Source organism: Panthera onca, chromosome B1 (genome assembly GCF_046562875.1).
Source record: "Panthera onca isolate mPanOnc1 chromosome B1, mPanOnc1 haplotype 2, whole genome shotgun sequence".
Classification (NCBI taxonomy): domain Eukaryota; kingdom Metazoa; phylum Chordata; class Mammalia; order Carnivora; family Felidae; genus Panthera; species Panthera onca.
Window position 1 is genome coordinate 66,490,995 of NC_138342.1, and position 22,212 is coordinate 66,513,206.

The window sequence follows — 22,212 nt, forward strand, 5'->3', positions numbered from 1 at the left end:
TTAAAGCACTTCTGCTAAAGCCATGAATACAAGTCACGGTATGGTATGAGTTGCATTTATGTTTCTTTCGTTCTTTAATTTTTTAATGTTTATTTATTTTTGAGAGAGAGAGACAGATAGGGCATGAGTGGAGGAGGGGCAGAGAGAGAGGAAAACACAGAATCTGAAGCAGGCTCCAGGCTCTGAGCTGTCAGCACAGAGCCTGTTGTGGAGCTCAAACTCATGAACCACGATACCATGACCTGAGCCAAAGTCAGATGCTTAACCGACTGAGCCACCCAGGCACCCCTATGTTTATTTCTCTCTCTAAAAAAATCTATCAATAAAAAAAGATCTATGAATACCTGAAGGTATAAACTACGTCTTATTCATTTTTAGATCCTAAGTACATATTGAAAATTCAATAACATATTTATTGAGTTACTATTATGTGCTCTGCACAAACAAGGTGTTAAGGGTATAGCAGTAAACAAAACAGACCAGGTTCTTTGTGCTCAGACAGCTAACACATCAATGAGAAAGACGAACAATATATAAAACAGCTGAATATATTATATCATGTGCCATTGTAAGAGTGAAAAGGAAAAAGTAAAGTGGGCAAGGGGATACAAGGGAATGGAGAGATGTCATTTTATATAGGTGTTCAAAGATGGCTTGTATGGGTAACTGATGGATGAAAGACTCTATGAATGGAGGTATTGGGAAGTTGGTTTAAGTGTGATGGGGTGGGCAGGAATTTAGAGGTACACAGAACAGAAGGCAGGCCTCCTCCTCCACCCAGGTAATCAGCTGAACGAAATTATTAGTTCCTCCAGTTCGGCCTGTTCTTTGCCTCCCTTACTCTATCTTTACAACTTTTCTTACACGGCAGGCACAGAGTACCTTTCCTTAAGTGACTTCCCCGCTGGAGTAAGTTTTTAAGTTAACTTTATTGCTCTCCTTGACCTTCCCCAACATGAGGGCTTGGGGCCAGTTTCCACTTCTGAAGAAATTCCTCTAAAAGTGGTGCTCTGGAGACACTTCAGTAAATGAAGATAGACTTGGCAAAGAAATTCCAAGCGTACAGGCAGATAATTAAGAGAGATTTTCAAAGCCTAGGGGGAAATCAAAGACCATTATGTATGTATGGTTTGCACTAAACCACTTTTATTACAATTTGAGCTCTGTACAGCTGTGCAGCAATTGAGGAGTGAAAAAATAAAAGTCACGTGGATGCCAACCTTCTAGCAGCCTACAGGAGCCACACATACGTTTCACAGCTCCGGCGGAATTACAGAAACCAAAATTGGTGATTTTATTGTGGTTCTAATGAGGAAATGATGACATAACAATTGAGAAGAAAAAGCTTAAAAATTTCCCTTCCCCACTTCCACCCCTCTGATTCAATTCCTTATTCTCGGCAGGGATGTGGCAAGAAGAATGAGATTTTGTATGCAGTCATCAGAAGTCTCTGGGAGGCTTAGTAGATGAGTCTGGGCTTTGGAACCAGGCAGGCCTAGAAATGCCATTTAGTTCTGTCAGTTAAGAGCTGTGTGATCTTGGGCAAATTAGTCTCTCTGAGTTCCACTTCCCTTGTTGGTAAAATACCCACTTGATAGAGTTGTGATGATCCCGTGAGATAGGGTAAGAAAGGTGCATGGAACATGATAGGTGCTTAATGAATGACTGTACATCTTCCTGGAAAGGAAGGTACTTATGGAACTCAAAAAGCATTATCATAGTTTCTTTTTATTATTTATAATAAAGATTATGATATCAAAAAGTTCTTTGTCAAGAACAGTGATCACAAAAGTACATGTCTTTGGTAAACCTAGAGTAGGATTTGATTTGCGATCTGCAGAGGAGAACAGTGGCAAAATGGAGGGCCCATGCCACTCTAATGGGGCAACTAAGGGCACCTGGGTTGCCCTGGGCACAAGGGGCTCAGTTAGTTGAACTTCGAACTCTTGATCTCGGCTCAGGTCATGATCCCTGGGTCATGTGATAGAGTCCCACGTTGGGCTCTGTGCTAACTGCACGAGGCCTACTTGGGAGTCTCTCGCCCTCTCTCTCTCTCTGCCTCTCTCTCTCTCTCTCTCTCTCTCTCAAAATAAACATTTAAAAAAATAAAGGGGCAACTAAAAGATTTATGACTGACATGAGGGGGTGCACCCTTCATCTGCTGGAGGGCCTAAGCCCCATTTAAAGGGGGCAGTTGCTACTTAGCTCCTACCTAGGGCTAGTGCAGACCCGCTATTGATATTTTTAAATCCCTCAATCCATTTCTATGTGAAATTTCCAGTTTGCATCAAATGGCTTCTTAGTTAATTAATAGAAAACACAGAAGGGAGCCTGGGTGGCTCAGTTGGTTAAGCCTCCGACTTTGGCTCGGTCATGATCTCAGTTCATGAGTTTGAGCCCCGCATCAGGCTGTCAGAGCAGAGCCCACTTGGGATCCGCTGACCCCCTCTCTCTCTGCCACTCCCCTGCTCGTGCTCTGTCTCTCCCCAAAATAAATAAACATTAAAAAAAATTTTTTAAAAGAAAAGAAAACAGAGACCACGGAAAGCATGTCTGCGGGCTGGATGTAGCCTGCTGTTAGCAGGGATTGCCAGTTAGCAACTTCAGGAAGAGGAACATTCCATGATCGCACTCTCACTCCTTGTATAGTAAAATATTTTAGTTTTAAAATAATTCTTCAAATAATTCCACACAGAGCAAAGAGTTCAACAGACAAATAAATCTCTTCCTGCATATTTCTATATCTAGAACATCAAGGGCCAAAAATAAACCTAAAAAAACCTATGAAGGATTGTGTTGTTATTTATTCCTCAGAATTCAGCAGATTGCCAGTGGGCACTGTCCAATGTCCGTGTTTAGGTAAAGACAAGTTGATGCCCGCTGATAAAGCTATTTTCTAGATACGTCCTTATAAAATGTGATATTCCCCGACACTTTCCACTGTAACATAGGAGGGTTAAATTATTAATGAATAGTCCATGAAATTGTTGCCTCCGCATCTTGAAAGAGAGGGCAGAAAGAGCTTAGAAGAAATGATTTTTCAAAGAATCTTTTTATTGGCTCCAAATGAGCCACAAAAAACAACGCTCCAGAGAAAGCGATGATTGGAAATGAAGCACTGATTGTCTACATATCAGTGGCTGAAAAGTATTAAGCCACCATTGTGTCAACTAACTTGTTCCAGTCCATTTCTAAGCTTACAGCAGAGAGAGAGAGAAAAAGAATTGTATTTCAATATCAAGAGGCACAGTAAAAGTCAAGCTCCATTTTTGGTTGACAGTTTCCCATGTACTCACACACCCTAAAACTAGCAATGGTACATTTTAGAGCATTTACAGTAAAACCTAACAGGTTTCTAGAGCATATGACAATCTAGATACCTGTGCAAGGCTTATCCATAGAAGCCATCTCTTGTGGGGGAAATGTACTGGGACATCCATTTTGATAGGTAACGGGCATATTAGGATGGAATTACCTCAGTTAGTATATGACTATGATAACAAAAAGAGAGAAAACTTGGACCAAAAGAACATCAGGGCATCTTTAAGGAACATGTTCAGTTCCTTTACCAACACATACAGGGATCTGTTCAGAATTGGCTGAAGGAAATTGAATTACCAATACTCCTACCTACAACATCTATGTGTTCTGTGGACACACCTTCGCCAAACAATTGCTCAGTCTAGAACCATCCAAATAGCATTGGGTAAGTATTGTATCTGAGGTCCAACTGATTCACTTTATAGACTGGCAATTTATCATATGCAATACAGCAATTAATTAATTAATTAATTGTTAATTAATTAAATTTAAATTAATTAATTAAGTTAATTCAGTGTTCTGCTTATTTTTCCATGTTTCCCACACTGAATTCAAAACAAACTCCATAATGAGAATGTGGCCTGAAGATGTTCACTTTCCTTATCCATTCTAGGCAATGGAGGGGGGGTTTCTATCTCTCTTGAAATAGTAACAGCAACAAGAATTTATAGAAAGGGACAAACGCAATTATTCTACCAAAATGATGTTTCTGCTATAAAAAAATAAAAGGATTCTCTCATGACTGGGAAAAAAGCATATTTTTGACGTTACAAAATTTAGAACCTAAGACACCAATAATAAAAGGATTTTTTTTTTTTGTAAAATATATTGAGGTCTTTGAGAGGCAAGCACTAAAATAAAATAGCACTATTGTAAAGTAGCATGATGAATAGAATTTCTCTTTGAAAAAGGAATCCTCAGTTACTTCTCTTGTTTCTCTCATCCTTTTTTCTTAAGACTCCTTATCTCTAATACTATAACGATACAATAATAGAAATATTTTGCCTCAGAAATCTCATTTGAATGTCGAGTATTTTTATTTTATTTTATTTTATCTTATCTTATTTTATTTTATTTTATTTTAAATTTTATTTTTGAAGAGAGAGAGAGTATGAGCGAGTGTGAGCAGGGAAGGAAGGGGCAGAGAGAGAGGGAGAGAGGCAATCCCAAGCAGGCTTCTGGCTGTCAGCACAGAGCTCAACTCAGGGCTCGAACCCACGAACTGGGAGATCATGGCCTGAGCCAAAACCAAGAGTCAGACGCTTAACTGACTGAGCCACGCAGGCACCCTTCTAGTATATTTTAATCACGATATTAAATACACCTTAGTTTGATAAAGGCTTTTTGGAAAAGATAAGTCAAATTCCAGCAAGTGTAAACCAACCTTTTTGCAATCATGTTCCCTGGGATTATGATGTTCCCAAGATAAATTTCATAACCTCACTTGGGTCAACGCCGCAGTTGACTTGAATGGCAGAATGCCAAAAGAAGTTGCCACGCTGGGTTGGGCACTTAACGATGCTGAGTTGTGCTCTCAGAGAGAACACCCATTATGGGGATGGAATCTCTGGAGTGGGATTTAAGGAGGTGGTCAGGACTTTGCTTTGCAAGGTTAGTGAAGATCTAATTGGCACGTGGGTAGAAGACAGGACACAAACTCTAATTGGGACGGCGGTAACATTTCAATACTCTTACTGCATGCTGTTCAAATTCCTGCTGTCATTCCAATTAGAACCAAGGGTCTTCTTTCTTACCAATTCCCTCAGATGTGAAATGTTGCTGTGACCTGCCAAGAATGTATTAGGTTTCCTTAATAAAGATAAATACATCACAGCAGTGGGCTAAGTGATACAGCTAACAGTTAATTCTTGCTTCGTTAAGCCAAACCAAATAATTCTCATTTAAATGAAGAAACCCATCCTGCTTCCCAGTAAATATTTGGTATCAGAGCAGCAATGACAGCTCATGCTATGTAAACCTTACTTCTCTTTGGGGGCTCCTGGGACATTTCCCATAGTACCCCATTGAGAATGATAAACATTCAAAGCAAAATGACACTTGCCCAAATAAATGGCCAAAATAAGCTTTGTAGAGTTTCTTCCTAGAGTTTGTGGGTTTTTTTTTTTAAGTGTGTGTTCACTCTATTATTCAGTTGTGAACATGCTGTAATACTCCATGGGCCTCTCAGCCATTAGTATGAATTAGAAAGTCCTACCGAATAAAATAGGCAAATCATCCTGTAGAAACTGCCTGGGCTTTTCAGGTTAAGTGTGCGTTATACATATAAATCATTATCACTTTGGGGTTGATTAGAAAAGGGCAGGTATTTTGCAGTCTTGGCAATGTGTGTATGCCTGTGGCAACTGATTAGCTATTTCAAATTAATAGCTTAAAATTAAAACAAGCCTGGGGTTAGAACAAAGGGAAATGGTTTTTCTATGTAAAAAAAGTTTCAACCTCCTCAAAAAAGCCCCTTCCCCGCCCCCCACCATCCTTTCCCTTCCTCTTATTATCCAGCCTCAGAATGATATCTGTCAGCTAGAGGACATACAGGGGTATGACTTATCATGTGAGTTTCCAGAGCTCACAGGAAGGGAAGGTGGTGGGAACAACTGAAAAGGAGGATGTCAATACAATGCATTTTTTTCTGTAGTCCTCTCCCAAAGGGAGCTTGAGAGTTTCTCATGGGGAGTGGTCCTGCTGTAAGACGAGCTGAATCCTTCCTTGGGTCTGCCTCGCATCATCCTGCCTGGGTCAAGCAGCTACCAGCGACAATCTGCCTACATCCAGCAAGCCCACTATAGGACTCAGGTGTCTCCCATTCAGTGAGAAAGAAAAAGCACAACAAAGAAAGGATAAAACAAACACATCCTCTGTTTCTAGGGTAGGAGGGAGGCTCAGGAGCCTGGGGAGTGGGTAATGCAGTTTGGAGGTGGAAAGAGGATCTGGGTTTCAAGAATTTTACAAGATTTCTTTTTTGTCCTATTGTCTTCTTGGCATTTCGGGCCTAGATTTTGTTTGGGAAAGCATTCAAAATTACACTTGTGTTACTATCTTGGTTTGTCTTTTAAAGTTAAAGCAAGAGAGAAAGGAAGAAAATATTTCGGTCTTTAAAAGACCTTTTTGACTGAGAACAAACTGAGGGTTGATGGGGGGGGTGGGAGGGAAGGCAGGGTGGGAGGGAGGGCAGGGTGGGTGATGGGTATTGAGGAGGGCACCTTTTGGGAAGAGCACTGGGTGTTGTATGGAAACCAATTTGACAGTAAATTTCATATATTAAAAAATAAAAAAAAAATAAATAAATAAATAAAAAAACAAAAGACCTTTTTGTAGACAGTATTAGATATGCTTTGATGTCCCTGCTGTTCTCCAAGAAACTGAGAAATCTGAAGTTTGTTTAACCTCAGGATTTTTTTGATAGTTAACTAAGAAGGGCAAGGCTAGATTTCTTTTTTTTTTTTAAGTTTATTTATTTATTTTGAGAGAGAGAGAGAGAGAGAGAGAGAGAGAACAAGCAGGGGAGGGGCAGAGAGAGAGGGACAAGGGATCCAAAATGGGCTCTGTGCTGACAGCAGAGAGCCTGATGTGGGGCTCGAACCCATGAACCACGAGATCATGACCTGAGCTGAAGTCAGACGCTTAAGTGACTGAGCCACCCAGGAGCCTTAAGGTTGTATTTCTTTAACTATCAACTTTATTTCCCTAGTGATTCTCTCTTATTTCCATATTTTATTTGATAAAGAGAAGTTGTACCCTATGTGATTTTAATTTAATTTTTTAAAAAAGATACAAATGCCATTTTATAGGCAAAACTAATTTTTTTCATCAGATTACCCATTAAGAATGCATTATAACATTTTATCCTCTCCAGTCTTCAAGATTGTTACCACTGTTAAAATATTGAGTGGAAATAGAGAGGGGAAAAATCTATGACATCAAGCAAATGCGTTTTCAAATCCTGCTCTGCCATATACTATCTGTGTGACATTGGATAAGTCACTAAATGTTTGTGAACATCTGTTTCTTCACCTCTAAGAGATAAGGCTAATAACACATACTTGGCAATATTTTGTGAAAATGACATGAGATAACCAAGAATGAACACCCGTCATGGCAGATAGTATGTATTCATTCTATTCATTCTCTTCCTCCCAATTCAAAAATGCTTTCTGGAGATTCAATTTAACTGGTATCCTTAGAGCACCTAGCAGTCCAACTAGCCCTGTGGTAGGCATTATGAGAAATGATAAAGAAGTAGAAAACCCAAATTATGTCTCAGAAGAACATCCCTTCTATTTGAGGAAACAAGATGTATAAAACAAATGCAACCAGGAAGCCATTAGGGAACATATAGACAAGTATTAGAGGTTATCGTATAAACAGCAGGTGCAGAGAAAGATTATGGGAAAGACATGAATTTTATTTAGGCTTTTATGACATATAGAATTTTAAATGGCATAAACAAAAAAATACTTTAAAAAACAAACCTAGGGAATTTTTTTAATGGGAATGATATGATTAAGATTTAATAAGATTTAAGAGGGTAGAAATTGACAGAGCATATATCTTCAGGAGACTGACTAACTGGAACAGAGAGCTTCATTGGGGGAAATGGCTCAAAAAAGGGAAATTGGGACCAACGGACAAGGAGCCTTGCATATTATGCTAACTCATAGAATCTGATCTCTGAGGTCTTCAGAAGGAGAATGAAAACAGACTCTGGAGTGGTTATTGTTCTTCAGGGTAGACTGCGGACCCGCTTTATGCCCAGAAACTCTGCTAGAGTTGTGGGTGGGGCGACTAAGTCTCTGCTTCTGCCTGTGCTTCCCAATACTTTATTCCAGTATCTGTTCCAAGCCACAGGCTCAGTGGGCCTCAAAACTTGTTTTCACCAATTTACCTATAGGTGGTGTGATCCATATGCACTAAACTTCAGGAGAGCTGGCTCATAAAGAGACAGTTTAAAAAAATTAGAAAGCAACAGAGAATTATTAAGAAGGATGGGGTTGACATACGTAATTTAGCCTAACTAGTTCCTTTCCAATAGAAACAGCATTCTGGAAAATTAAATCAATATCAGAAAGTTTATCGGTTATTCACTCAGCAACTTATCAAATATTTTGCTAAGCCTCCACTAAGTGACAGACAGCATGAGGTGAGGAGTAGAATGCGGACACTGAGACCCCCAAGTGGTTTGTGATGTCGGAGGGTGAAGCAGAGGCCATCAGGACATGGGCAGCGTGGAAGACAGGGTCCCGGCCCTAGAGGACTGTCACAACCTGTGTTAAGGAGCTAGGACTTGATTCTCTACTCTCCACAATCACAAGCCATTGCCATGTTTTGGTAAGTTTAGAAACAATAGAAACAATTCTTTGAACTTCTAAGTGTATTATTATTTAATTTGGGATGGCATCAGTAAGTAGTCAGTATTTTACCTACTATAGACTACATGTGTTTGTACCGATAATGCTCCTGCACTGAAACAATAAGTATTTGAAAAGTATTATTTCTAAATAACAAGTATTTAAAAAAGTATTTGAAAACCAGGTATAACAAGCTCTCAGAACTAAGTTTCAGTTATAAAAATGGACCAGTGGCTGGCTATGTGCTGGCAGCACAAAGCCTGCTTAGGATTCTCTGTCTCCCCTCTCTCTGCCCCTCCCTTGTTTGTGCTCTCTCTCTCTCTCTCTCTCTCTCTCAAAAGAAATAAACATTAAAAAAAAGAAGAAGAACCGCTGGCTGAAGAATTACTATTATCCATGGGAGTTATCTGCATAAACAAAGAAATTAGGATATGTATAATGTGTCCAAATCAAGGAACAAGTTAATTCCTAAGTACATTAGAAAAAAGAACATGGCTGCCTGAGTGTCTCAGTGGGTTGAGTGTTGCACTCTTGGTTTCAGCTCAGGTCATGATCCCAGGGTTGTAGGATCCAGCCCTGAATCCATGCTTAGTGTGGAGCCTGCTTGAGATTCTCTCTCTTTCCCCATCTCTGCCCTGCTTCCCTGCTCGCGTGTTCTTTCTCTCTCTAAAAGATAAATAACAATAAATTTTAAAAGAACTGAATGGGTTGGGGGGAGAGTGCCTGGCTGACTCATTTGGTGGAACATGAGACTCTTGATCTTGGAGTGGTGAAGTTGAGCACCACATTGGGTGTAGAGATAACTTTAAAAAAATTAAAAAATCTAAAAAAACAAAAACAAAAAAAGAAGGATAGAATGGAATAAAATCAACGTATGGGAAAAACCACTATCATAAAATTGTGTAGGCTTCTACCAGGGAGGCTCTAAAATGTATAGGTCCTAAATTAATTCTTATTACAGATTTTTAATTTAGGTTTTTGGTAGCTAATAAATTTACATGTTTAAAAATCAAAACAATATAAAAATAATATATAGAGAAACTATGTTCCCACTCCCATCCCTGTCTACCCCATACCCACTGCCAAGTCCCGGTGGATAGCCATTTTTATTAACTACTGATCTGCTTTTCCAATCTTCCTTTATGCATAGCCTGCATTCATCTTAGTAAGTATGAAATTTAATTAGAAAAGAGGAAGGAAATAAACCAGCCTTTACTGGGCAACCACTGCTTGCCAGACAATGTTAGGTGCTTTTCCTAACATCAGTTAGGTCATTGATTCCTTAAAACAGCTCTGTAAAGTTGGTCTTTTTTCTTTAATGTTTATTTATTTTGGGGGGGGGGGCGGGGACAGGGTGATTTGGGGAGGGGCAGAGAGAGACAAAGAGAGAGAATCCCAAGCAGGTCCTTCACTGTCAGCCAGAGCCTGATGTGGGGCTCGAACCCAGGAACAATGAGGTCATGGCCTGAGCCAAAATCAAGTGTTGGACGTTTAACTGACTGAGCCACTCAGGTGCCCCTAAAGTTGGTCTTTTTATCTCAAGACCAGACCTCACGTCAGGTGGGCAGAAACCCCAGCCCTTCGCATTGTACTTTAGAAGTATGTTCTCTTTGCTCTCTGACTTCTAGTGTTTCACGTGGATTGAACAGCCTTTTGATTTTTATATTTCAACTCAGTGGTCCACGTAAATAACATCTTTAAAATACCCATCTTTCAGGGTGGTTTTCAGGATTGAGCTGTTAATGAAGTCTGTGGCACATAGTAAGAGTTCTATAAATGCCAGCTCTCATAATGTCTCTAAGAGAACTTCCTGTGTCTGGCTATGTTCACTCAAAATGTATTGACTTCTGTTTAACTCATAGAGATGGCACCATTTTTGGATTTAGTCTATTTTGATGCCAACTTTACCTTTGTCTACTCCTTATATAAATAAAAATAAATCTAGATATTATGTCACCAGATCCTCTCCTGAACAGCCAAGTTTAAAGCCTAGGAACAAGGATTACCATATTCACTCTGTATCAAGGGTCAGCAAATTTCTGTAAAGGGCCAGGTAGTAAATATTTTTGACTTTTTGGGTCTTTTTCACAACTACTCAACTCTGTATTGTAGCACAAAAGCAACCACAAAAATAAGCATAGCTATGCTCCAATACAACTATTATGGACCTGACATTTGAATTTTATGTTTAATATTAAAAAATATTAATATGCTTAATTTGAGGGGTTCCTGGGTGTTGGTTGAGTGTCAGATTTTGGCTCAGGTCATGATGTCACAGTTAGTGACTTCAAGCCGCACATCAGGCTCCAAGTTTGTGCCCCACATTGGGCTATCTGCTGTCAGTACAGAGCCCAATTCAAATCCTCTGCCTACCCCCTTTTCCTGCCCCTCCACGGCTTGTGCTCTCTCTCAAAAATAAACAAACATTTAAAAAATATGTTGAACTTGAATTCACCATGTATTTCAAAATGGTTTTCTTCTTCTGATTTTTTTCAACCATTAAAAAATGTAAAAATTATCCTTAGCTTGTGGGTCATACAAAAGTCGGCATAGTTTGCCAACTCCCACCCTAAATTATAATGATTTGATAAAACATCTCTTGAATCTCACCAATTCTCTTTCACGCAGTGTCTCTTTTAATCTTTCTCTCTCACTGCCCCACTATCATAAACGAGCAGACAAGAAAGCAAAAGGCCCTTTTGGAAGAAATACTCCTACTTACCTATGGAACTACAATTCTATTTCTTATAAGTAGCTTGGGGTTTTGAAAATACAATTTAATGATTCATATACAAATTTAGACATATGTTTGAGTTGATGTCAACTAAGCATCACGACCCCAATGTTGGAAAACACAACAGTAGGCAGCACTGTCCATCTGCTAGGAAATTCAGCAACATTGGCCTCTAAAAGTATGTCATTACTTTATTTGAAAACCAAACTTCAGAGAAGATGAAGGTAATTTTGCATCTTGCTACTTGTGTCCCTCAAAGGCAGGGGCTGCTGTTGCTGCTGCTGCTGCTGCTGCTGCTGCTGCTTCTTTTTTAGTGTTTAGTTTTGAGAGAGAGAGAGAGAGAGAGAACACAGAGTGAGACAGAGTGTGAGTGGGGGAGGGGCAGTGAGAGAGGGAGAGACATAGAATCCAAAGCAGGCTCCAGGCCTGAGCTGTCAGCACAGAGCCTGAAGCAGGGCTCGAACTCATGAACCCTGAGATCATGACTTGAGCTGAAGCTGGACATTTAACCAACTGAGCCACCCAGGCACTCCAAGGCAGGGGCTTCTATATCCTGGTGCCACTTTGGGCAGGGGATGCAGGGAGTTCAGGTACTTCCCGGTCTAGCCTTCCTGGATCTTTGCCCTGGCTGAAAGATTAGAAGTCAGGCTTACTGCCTCCTTCCGCCTTCATCTCTTCCCTATTACCATGATTTCCTCAAGAGTTCAGGCCTCTAGAAACAAAGGTCAAGAAGGCAGGTTGTAGAAAACATCTGTTCTCCTCAACGCACCCCTATCTTGAGGGAGCACAAAAGCCTTGCTATCTGTTTAGAAATGATTAGGGAAAAATACTTCAATAATCTGATAGATTATACTTGCCACAAGCATTTATTTATCATTTGGGGGAACCAAACATTTCAAAGGGGCAAATAGTCAGCTGCAGTCCACTCAGGAAAATTCCATCTGCTTTTGTGGATTTTTCAGATTTATGGTTTCTTGGAAAGAAGATCTGGAATGATGGCATGACCGGGAAACTTCTAGAATTCTTTTTAGAATTGTTCTTAGCACAGAAACCTAGCCTTTCACAGTGCTCAAAAGAAATCTAGATGTTTACATTTTAAAAAAGAAATATTGGAACTAGGGCTTAAAAAATTACAATTGTCAAGAGATGAGTGGAGAGAAGGTAATGAACAAAAGCATAGGGAAATGAAGGCATGAGCTATTTTAAGCTCCAAGAAAGCAAGGATCTTGTCTGCTTTTTTTTTTTTTCTTTTTTTTTTTTTTTTTACCTTGCTGTCCTTCACCATCAGCCCTTGGAAGAGTGCCTGGCTCAGTGAATATGTGTTGAATAAATGAAAGAGTGAATGGATTTATAGAGAGAGGAGGGAGGAATAAGACCAGAAAGACAAAGTCTATCATTCAGGTCTCAGCAGGAAACAGAATTTCCTTCAGATAATTCAAGTACCACTTTAGTGAATACATGACTTAAAAAGGTATGACTAAGGGAAGAAATAAGGGATACTGAAGCACCTAGAGCCTAGTAAGAGGAGGCTGATAGCACCTCTATAGGGTGGGAGCAGCCATTTGACAGGAAAGATGCAGTTACTTCCAGAGACAGGCACTTTCGTAGGGAGGACATGAGGAAGAAATACCCTGACCTCTCTCTCCTCCAGCCCTCTATTCTCCAGCCAGTGCCTCCTATTGGCTGAACCCAGCCAGAAGCCAGAAGGCATGAAAGCAGGACAGAGAAGATTGGAGAATGGATCTGAGAATGAGAGCAAACCAACAGCTCATAGGGTGAACTGAAACTGGAAAGCTGTTTTTTTTTTTTTTTTAATTGAGATACAAGTGCAAATAACATTTAGTTTCAGGTGTACAACATAATGATTTGATGTGTGTACATGTTGCAAAATGGTCACCACAATAAGTCATTAACATCCATCACCATGTGTAAGTTACAATTTTATTTTTCTGATGAGAACTTTTAAAATTCACTCCTTTAGCAACTTTCATCAAAGCTAGTTTTAAAAAAATGTTGTGTGTTTGCTTGACTATTCCTTCATTCATTCTCTGCTCTCCAAAGATACATCCTGGCCCAATGATCTCTTATCAATTGGATTGATAGGCTATTAGCTGCCATTGGAGATTTTGGACAAGGAAGTGGCAAAAAATAAATAAATAAATAAGGCTTTGAGAAGCCTTATCTATGTTCACATTCCAGCCCTGCCATTCCTTAATTATAAATGTGGGCTAGTTATTTAAACCTCTGTGTTGCTTAAATCTCAATTTCCTTATCTGTAAAATGAAGGAAATTATGGTACCTATCTCATAAGGTTGTTATGAGGACCAAATGAGATCATCTAAGTAAAATGTTTGGGTCTAATATTACTGCTTTTTAAAAGCTTATCTTGGACCAGATTTAAGCAAGTTTATCTTATATTGAAAAATTTACTCTCAAACCAATGTTAGGGCGAGGTTGTACTGAATTTGGCAATCATAACTAAAAGAAGAGAGCCTTTTTATGACTTCATGGCCATGCAATTTTATTCTGCTTTTGTCTCCCCAAGCTAAGAAGTTCCCTTCCTTAAGCATGGATTTTTCTGCCTTTAAATAATATTAGGATGTTATAGAGGCTTTAGGTAAATACCAGTGAGGTCCACCTACATGTGATCTCAATATATAGCTGCGGTTTCTCTACCAATGTGTTTCTGAAAATTGCTTCCTTGGCATTTCAGCATTTTATCTGAAAGAACAACTGAAGCAGAAAGAAAATCAAGCAACAACAGGAGGGTGTCATTTCTAAACTCATTAGTTGGCAAGCTAAAAATTTGCTTAGATCAGTTGGGGTTTCAAATTTAAGAACTGTCTTCGGATAAGAAAGTCAGGAGCTATGGTTTAAAAGTCCGAAGCAAATTTTCCTCCCCTGCCCCCACCCACTTCCTTATTTTTCTAACAAGAGTTTCACGTGCCCTCTTAATAGATGAGATATGTATCTATGGCATGCAAGGTACTCCTGTTTACACCATCATTAACATTTAAGCAGATGCACACTTTATGGAAAACCGGACCGTAATTATGATTTTTAAATCCCCTCCCCCATTTCCAATGTTTAACACTACACAAGAAACATTACTCTCCCTGAGTTCTTGACAAATATTTGTGGAAATTTCTAAAACTATAAATTCATGTACAATTCTGATGCCTGATGTAACAATTTCATTTGCATGGGTTAAATAACGAAAGGATGTAAAAGTATTTAAATATCATTTTGATACGTGAGACTTTTAGTTATCTCAACATGTAGGTGAACTTCATGATGATTCTTAAAGATAAATGGTTTATTGCTATAATACACTTCATACAAGTAAGTGACTATTTTTCCAGGGAGGTAAGTTTTAAAATATAGTATAAAAATTAGTATCTCTTAGGCCATGAAAACCCTTTAACAATGATTTTCAGGAGAAGTCCTTGAATGAGAGCTATTATTTTGTTACTTACATTTCATATATTGTAGTAGAATGTGACCTCCTGATTGAAATGATAATCGTGTTTTATTTATCTTCTGTGTTCCTGAACCTTAATATGATGATTAGCAAATAAGAGATACTCAGTAAAGATTTGTGAATATATGAATGAATGAATTTCACATGTAATGTAAAGGGACACAGAATGTCACCATTTCATCAATAATGATCTAATTGTAATTGTCCTCCCCCTAGTCTGTGACCTTTCTTTATTTTAGCCTTCACTGTTTAACATCTGCTTTGTAAGTTTCCCAAGCCTGTCTGCACTGATCCAGGTCACTAGTAAATGGTTTAACTCATGATGACACATGTAGAGACCAAAAGAGAGCACTTAAGAGGAGTGTCAGTCTAAGATATACCAGCCTTCCTACATTAAAAACATTCATTACCTTTCAGATTCTCATATGGGTTATAAACACTAGGTCATATCTAGGGGCACCTGGGTGGCTCAGTCGGTTAAGCATCTGACTCTAGGTTTTGGCTCAGGTCATGATATCATGGTTTGTGAGTTCAAGCCCTGCTTCAGGCTCTGTGCTGGCAGTGTGGAACCTGCTTGGGATTCTCTCTCTCTCTCCCTGTCTCTCTCTCTCTCTCTCTCTCTCTGCCCCTCCCTGTCTGTCTGTCTCTCTCAAAGTAAATAAATAAACTGATAAAAAAAAAAAAAGACTAGGTCACATCTAAAGTGTAAGTTTGAAAGGGTCAAAGGCACTTAGTCCACATGTGAAGGCAGGGTTTATAAACCAATCAGTATTTCCCGTTAGTGCCATGCAGCCCGAAACTATTGGGCAAAGCTGCACTTGCCTCAAATTTTCCGGGAAGTGTAGGAATCCATATAAATGGCTGGATTACACCTTCACTGAGAAGGAGTTGGATTGCTTGAATGTTCTCCAAACTTCACCGAATTTTAAAATGAATACTGTTTTATAAAAGTGCAACTTGCTTGGGCCACCTGGGTGGCTCAGTCGGTTGGGCATTCGACTTCGGCTCAGGTCATGATCTCGCGGTCCGTGAGTTTGAGCCCCGTGTCAGGCTCTGAGCCATCAGCACAGTTTCTGAGCCTGTTTCGGATTCTGTGTCTCCCTCTCTCTCTGACCCTCCCCTGTTCATGCTCTGTCTCTCTCTGTCTCAAAAATAAATAAACGTTATAAAAAAAATTTTTTTAAGTGCAACTTGCTTAAAACCTATTCAGAATCTCTTCTGATGAAACAAAAATGATTATATTCAACTAATATATATTGTAATTCCTAACAGTTGTGTCTCCTTGCAAAGCTAGTTGTTGAGTGAAAATCTCCTCGGCTCCCTTCTGTCCGTGTTTCAGTCCTGTTTCTTGCTCTCTGGCTGATGCAGAGGCCCACCTGAAAAAATAGTAAACACACGTACATGTGCCATACCAAATCTTGTTTGAGTAAAGAAGATACGTATTATTATTACCCCCTTTAAGATGAGGTACCTAAGGCACCCAGAAGTAGGGGGAAATGAATCACCTTAGAGAAGTACCCTACAGATCTTCCAAGGGCTGTACTCCAGCATCCTTAACTGCCCTTTATTAACCCATTATGGGTTATTACTTTATTAAATGAAACCATTAAAATACCCAAGGGATGAGGTGGGAGAAATGGATTGGCTGTAATGAGTAAGCACCCAGCAAATAAGTAGCAATGGAGGGAATTCACTAGAGGAGAAGAGGGTGAGTAATTAGATCACACTGGCTAGTATTTATAAAATGTCTAGCAATTTGCAAAGTGCTTTTTACATACAGGAAGAGAGTCAACAGAAGAGGATAGTGAATTAGTATGAGTAGGGAGTCTTTAGACCTTAAAATTGCCCTGTTGTGACTTTAAGTTACACCAAGGTAATGAAACCTATTATTGAGACTACAGAGAAATCTAGATATTCCCTTATTTAATTTTAAATGTAAACCAGGTGGATCAAAATCTGCCTTAAAGTTTTGTGAACTTTTATACCATTGCTCCTATTATATGGAATTTTTAAACATAATTCTAAATCTTAACACATAACGTGGGTTTCCGAAAGCTTTCATCATCTGTTTCACAAGCCCCACCCCTCACCCACGTGCCATGGATGTGGTGAATTCAAGTATCACAACAGAATTGTAGCACAAGGACAAGAATGACCAGTGTCCTTCAGAAGCCTGAGGTTGACCAGGAAGAAATTCTTATTTCTGAGCACTTATTCTGACCCAGGCTCTGGATCAAGAAGCAGAGAATTATTTCTACTGAGAAGACTGCTAGGCACCCCTTAACTCAGTGGCAGCTTGTCTTCTCAAATCACAACCCGAAACATTGCCCAAATCACTCAGGGTGCCAGTCTCCACCTCCCTCCCCACCTTCCCCACCTCCCAGGTAAAATACTATTCTGTATGAAACTTTAGAAAAAGAAGAGAGGGAAGTCTGAGAGCCAAGCCTACTCTCCATCCCAGGGGGCCATTATGTACCATTTTACTGCAATTTCTCTTTGCTTTGTTTTCTCCAATGATGCATTTAGCTACAGCAAGTAGAGAAAAACCCTATTCAAGAGAGTGGGGTCATTATCCTCACACAAAAGGCCATTTAGAGAAAGAACAGCTCCCCCCACCCCACCCCCTCCCGTCAGTTCACGCTGTGGCTGCCAGAGTCCAGACCCATTAGAAAAAAGGTTAGCTGTTTAAGTGGGAATGTGAAACAAAATGTAATAATTAGGGCTAACTGGGCACCCTCCCCCTGACAAGAAAGCTGCCTGGGATCATAAACTAATTCCCTGAAAGTCTTAAGCTTAGGGGAAAGCAAATCATCAACTCTAAATGACAGTTCAGTTGTTAACCTTTACCCTAGAGGCTAGGTTTTCATTCTTTCTTTTTTTCTTTTAGGTATGTTTTTTATAGATGCCACTTTTATAGGGTTGGGCTGTTCTTTTTCTAGCTTACCACCATGGACATGTTTCAGATTATTGTTCGTGTGTGTGTGTGTGTGTGTGTGTGTGTGTATAAAAACCATGAAAATAAATAACTCCCCCAAATTTACAGCAGTTACCTTCCATGATGAAATATGTGGGAGACCTAGGAATTGATTTTTCTTTGCTTTCCCTTCTGTACTTCCTAATTACTCTTTTATTAACATGTAATGTAAAAGGGGGAAAAGATTCACAAAATATTTCAGATCAAATTTTCTACCGTGCTTCCCTTAAAGGAAAAAGAAACAATTAGAGTTTCAATATGGTTAATCACGAGGAGATAGGAGGTAGATGCCTCAGAGAAGAGGCTGCATCAGGAAGGGATGAGAAAGGACAGGAATGGTAACCAGATTTCACCTCTCCTTTTCCTCAGCCATTTAGCGGCATCTGGGTGAAAGCAATTTCAGACTAAGTTATTTGTAGTTGTTAGTGATACAGGAGATTCTCGGTATTTAGCATCCTCAGAGACACACTGTTCTGGTTAATAAAACAGTGGTAGGATGAGCACATACTAGTCATTTAATAGGTACTTCTTGTTAGACTGATTGGTTGAAATACTCTAGTTACAGAAGGGTGACCACATCCACAGGGCACGGATAACCAACATTCAATGGAGAATGTAATGTTGGATGATTCAGAAGGCACTCTGGGATCTTGCAGAGCCTTGACTAATTATTCTGAACATCAATGCTGAAATAACACAGGCTGGCATAGATACAAATTCATAAGAAGTTTCTACTGTTAGATTCTATGACAAATTTGCTTTTTATGCAATATTTCTAAAGTGACTTAAGGTAAAATGGAGATAGGAATTCTCTATTTGCTTAGCAAATAGAGATTAGGCATTTTATTTATGCCTTTATGGACTTTCATTAACATCTGCTTTCATTTTTATTGCTCTCATAACAAAACATTTACTGAGTGCGGGACATCTAATCCAAAAAGCACGATTTCTGTGTTCACATTGCTCAATTAATAATTTACGAAGTATTTACGGCATTTCCTTTAAAACACATGAGATTTCTTTAAAAAATTTTTTTCATCATAAAGTTTTGTCTAGGTGAAGTTTTTTTTTCTTCTTTATTTTTTAATGAAAAAAATGTTATTTGAGTATACTTGACACGTGATGTTACATTAGTTTCAGGTATACAGTATAGTGATTCAACTTCTCTGTATGTTAAGCTATGCTCGTCACCAGTATAGCTACCATCTGTCACTATACAATGCTATTTCAATACCGTTGACTATGTCCCCTGTGCTGTGCCTTTTATTCCCATGACTTATTCATTCCATAACCGGGAGCCTGTATCTCCCACTCCCCTTCATCCATTTTTGTCTAGGTAAAGTTTTGTGTAGGCAGAGGAAGGGGCAAGAAACAATCTTGGAATCTATAATTGCCTTTTGGTTTGTGGGGGAAAGAAGAGATGTGAACAAAGAGGTGCAGACAAGTAAAAGGTTGAGAAAAGGGCATGAAATAAATTCATCAACAAACATTTTTGAAGGCCTACTATGTTTCAGGTGCTGTTGGAGGCACTCGAGATGCCTGATATTACTAGAGGAGACAATAAATAATAAATGTCATAAAAATATCAGTGATTTTAGGTGACGATAAAAGTTATCAAAAAAAACAGAGCAAGACGTGGCTGATTCAGAGAGGAGGTTGCTTCTGAAATTTTAAATAGCGTGGTTAGGGTAGGCCCCATTGAGGAAACTTTTGAGCAAAGCCTTGACGGAGTTAAAGAAGTTAGTTACGTGGATATGGGTAGGTGGAGAGGGGAGGGCATCCCAGGCTACAAACAAGAAATAATGGAAATATGGGAAGGGAAAAACGATTCAATGAGGAACAGAGAAAGAGGAGAGGGATAGTCATTTGAGGTAAGTCGGTAGTCAGAGAATTCCTCGTGTAACTTTGAAATGCTTGGCTTTGGAAATTGTGATTGGAAGAAATAATGACAAGTAATCTTTGTCTCCGGTTAAGCGTATGGAACATGGATCTACAAAGTAAATAAATGGGATCCACTTATACAGTCCTCAAGACTGGCATTTTTCTAGATAGCAGCTACCAAACTGAATGCGTTCATTCTTTTATCATTTATGTTCTAAGGACCACACGTGCCACCCAGTGTGTTAGGAACTGGGCACAGTGATGAGCAAAACAGATGTGGCTCCTACAATAATGGCAGAGACGTACTTTATTTAGATGATGTGCTTGTTATCCAATGATAAGCGCTGTGGAAAACCGCACAGAGTAGGAAAGTATACAGTAGAGTTACTCGACCTATTTTGGAAGTCAGGAGAAGCTTCCATGAGGAAGCGATATCTGAGCTGAGACTTGAGGGGTTCATTAGCATTAACTAGGGGAAGAGAAAGATTCACCCAGGTAGAAGTGGAAGGAAGCCTGACATGTTTGAAGCACTGAAAAGCCAGTGGCTTGAGGAGGGAAGAATGATTCAGTCAGAGGTTTAGCAGAAGACAGGGCATACTCAAACAGGGCCACTGAGGACAGGTGAATCAAGGGACTCTTTACAATGGTGTCTGGATGGTAAAGGGGAATCTACAAGGGATGTACAGCACCCACTATGAATGCAAAGTTGAAAAGAATGAAAAGCTGTCACTATGCCTGGGCACCACAGTGGAAGGCGTGAGTGTTTATGAAAGACAAGAGCTACAGGAAAGAGACAGCTCACAGAAGCCCTGGCCGTAAGGAGATGCAACCAGTCTGAGGTTACACAGCAGGGAGACATTCAGGGGAATAAATACCGTGCTGCAATTTCCAGCTGCCTTCCCATCTCCCATCTTTCTTTAGTCAAATGAGCTATAAATCATACAGAGAGGGAGCCCCTTGAGGCAGATCATAAAAGTCAGCTCCTGGGGCCCAGGACGGGGTGGAGAGGGATAAAGCGGATACGGAGGGGCAAACAGAAAATATCGTGCAGAGTATGGGCCAGATCATCCCAGATGTTATGGGCCAAGTGAAGGGTTCGGGTATTTGTTTTTCTAAAAGTGGTAGGCAGCAAGGGAAAGACGAGATATGATTTGCATTCATAAAGGAAGGTCGCTCCTGTACTATGAGAACATTGGAGCGACTTGTAGATGCAGGAAGCTCTGTTGGAGGTGTTGTGGTGGACCCAGTGGGAGATGATGGTAGTTTCTACCGATCTGGTGGTTGTGGCAGGTGGGGAGGTGTGGGAAGACTCAGCAGGTAATGAGTCTGTGTTGGTTTGTGCACGGGAGGTATGGGAGAAGGTATGAGAGGTGTTAGAGATGGATTCCAGACTTTAGTTTACATAAGTGGATGGGTGATGGTGCCATTCTTTGTTTTTGTTTTTTGTGGGTTTTTTGTTTGTTTGTTTTTTAGTTTGTCACCATTTATATATAGTTTTATTTGTTTTTTAATATAATTTATTGTCAACTTGGCTTCCATAAAACACCCAGTGCTCATCCCGACAAGTGCCCTTCTCAATACCCATCACCCATTTTCCCCAACCTCACCCACCCCCCCATCAACCCTCAGTTTGTTCTCTGTATTTAAGAGTCTCTAATGGTTTGCCTCTCTCTCTGCTCATTTTTTCCCCCTTCCCTTCCCCCATGGTCTTCTGTTAAGTTTCTCAGGATCCACATATGAGCAAAAACATATGGTATCTGTCTTTCTCTGACTGACTTATTTCACTTGGCACAATACCTTCCAGTTCCATCCACATTGCTACAAATGATGGTGCCATTCTTTGAAGGAGGACCAGGTTTGGGGGAAATCATGAGCTTGGTTTTGGACATACTGAGTCTTTGAGAAAACCACCGTGAATGTCAAATCAGCACCTCCACTTTGGTATGTGTTTACCAGCCTACTCTTACTCTGCCCCCACAAGACATTGTGCTAGGCATTTTATATAAAATATTTTCCCCAATTCTCAAAATGAGGAGGCAGCACACATCATTTTTCCCATTTTACTGATGTGAAAATTGATGGTCAAGGAGGTTAAATATTCTGCTTGCATTTAGTACTTGAAGTCCAGACATTTTAAACTCCAGCTAGAGATCTTTCTCCTTTGTAGTGCTTTATCTGCCCGTCACAGGAGCGTCAGAGAAGGCTGTACAAGAGGTTGAGCAAAGTGAAAAAACTCTGTTATGAGGTCTTGTTTCATTTGGGGAAAAGGTGGGTTTTGTCTCATTAGATTCTAGAAGAGTCTCACGTGAGTTTTGATTAATCAGTCAATCAATCAATCAACCAATCAATCAGCATTCCCTGAGCAACTATATGCTTAGGACTTGGCTGGCCATTGTAAAAAGATTATGAACAGTATAAAGTATGATCCTTAATTTCAAGGGCTTAAACTTTACCTAAG

General features: G+C 39.7%; 1 protein-coding gene across 4 annotated transcripts in view; it reads right to left on the minus strand.

The window, feature by feature from the left end:
* Positions 1-22,212, minus strand: part of RASGEF1B (RasGEF domain family member 1B) — a 642,014-nt gene that overhangs the window by 65,242 nt on the left and 554,560 nt on the right. The window lies entirely within an intron of this gene.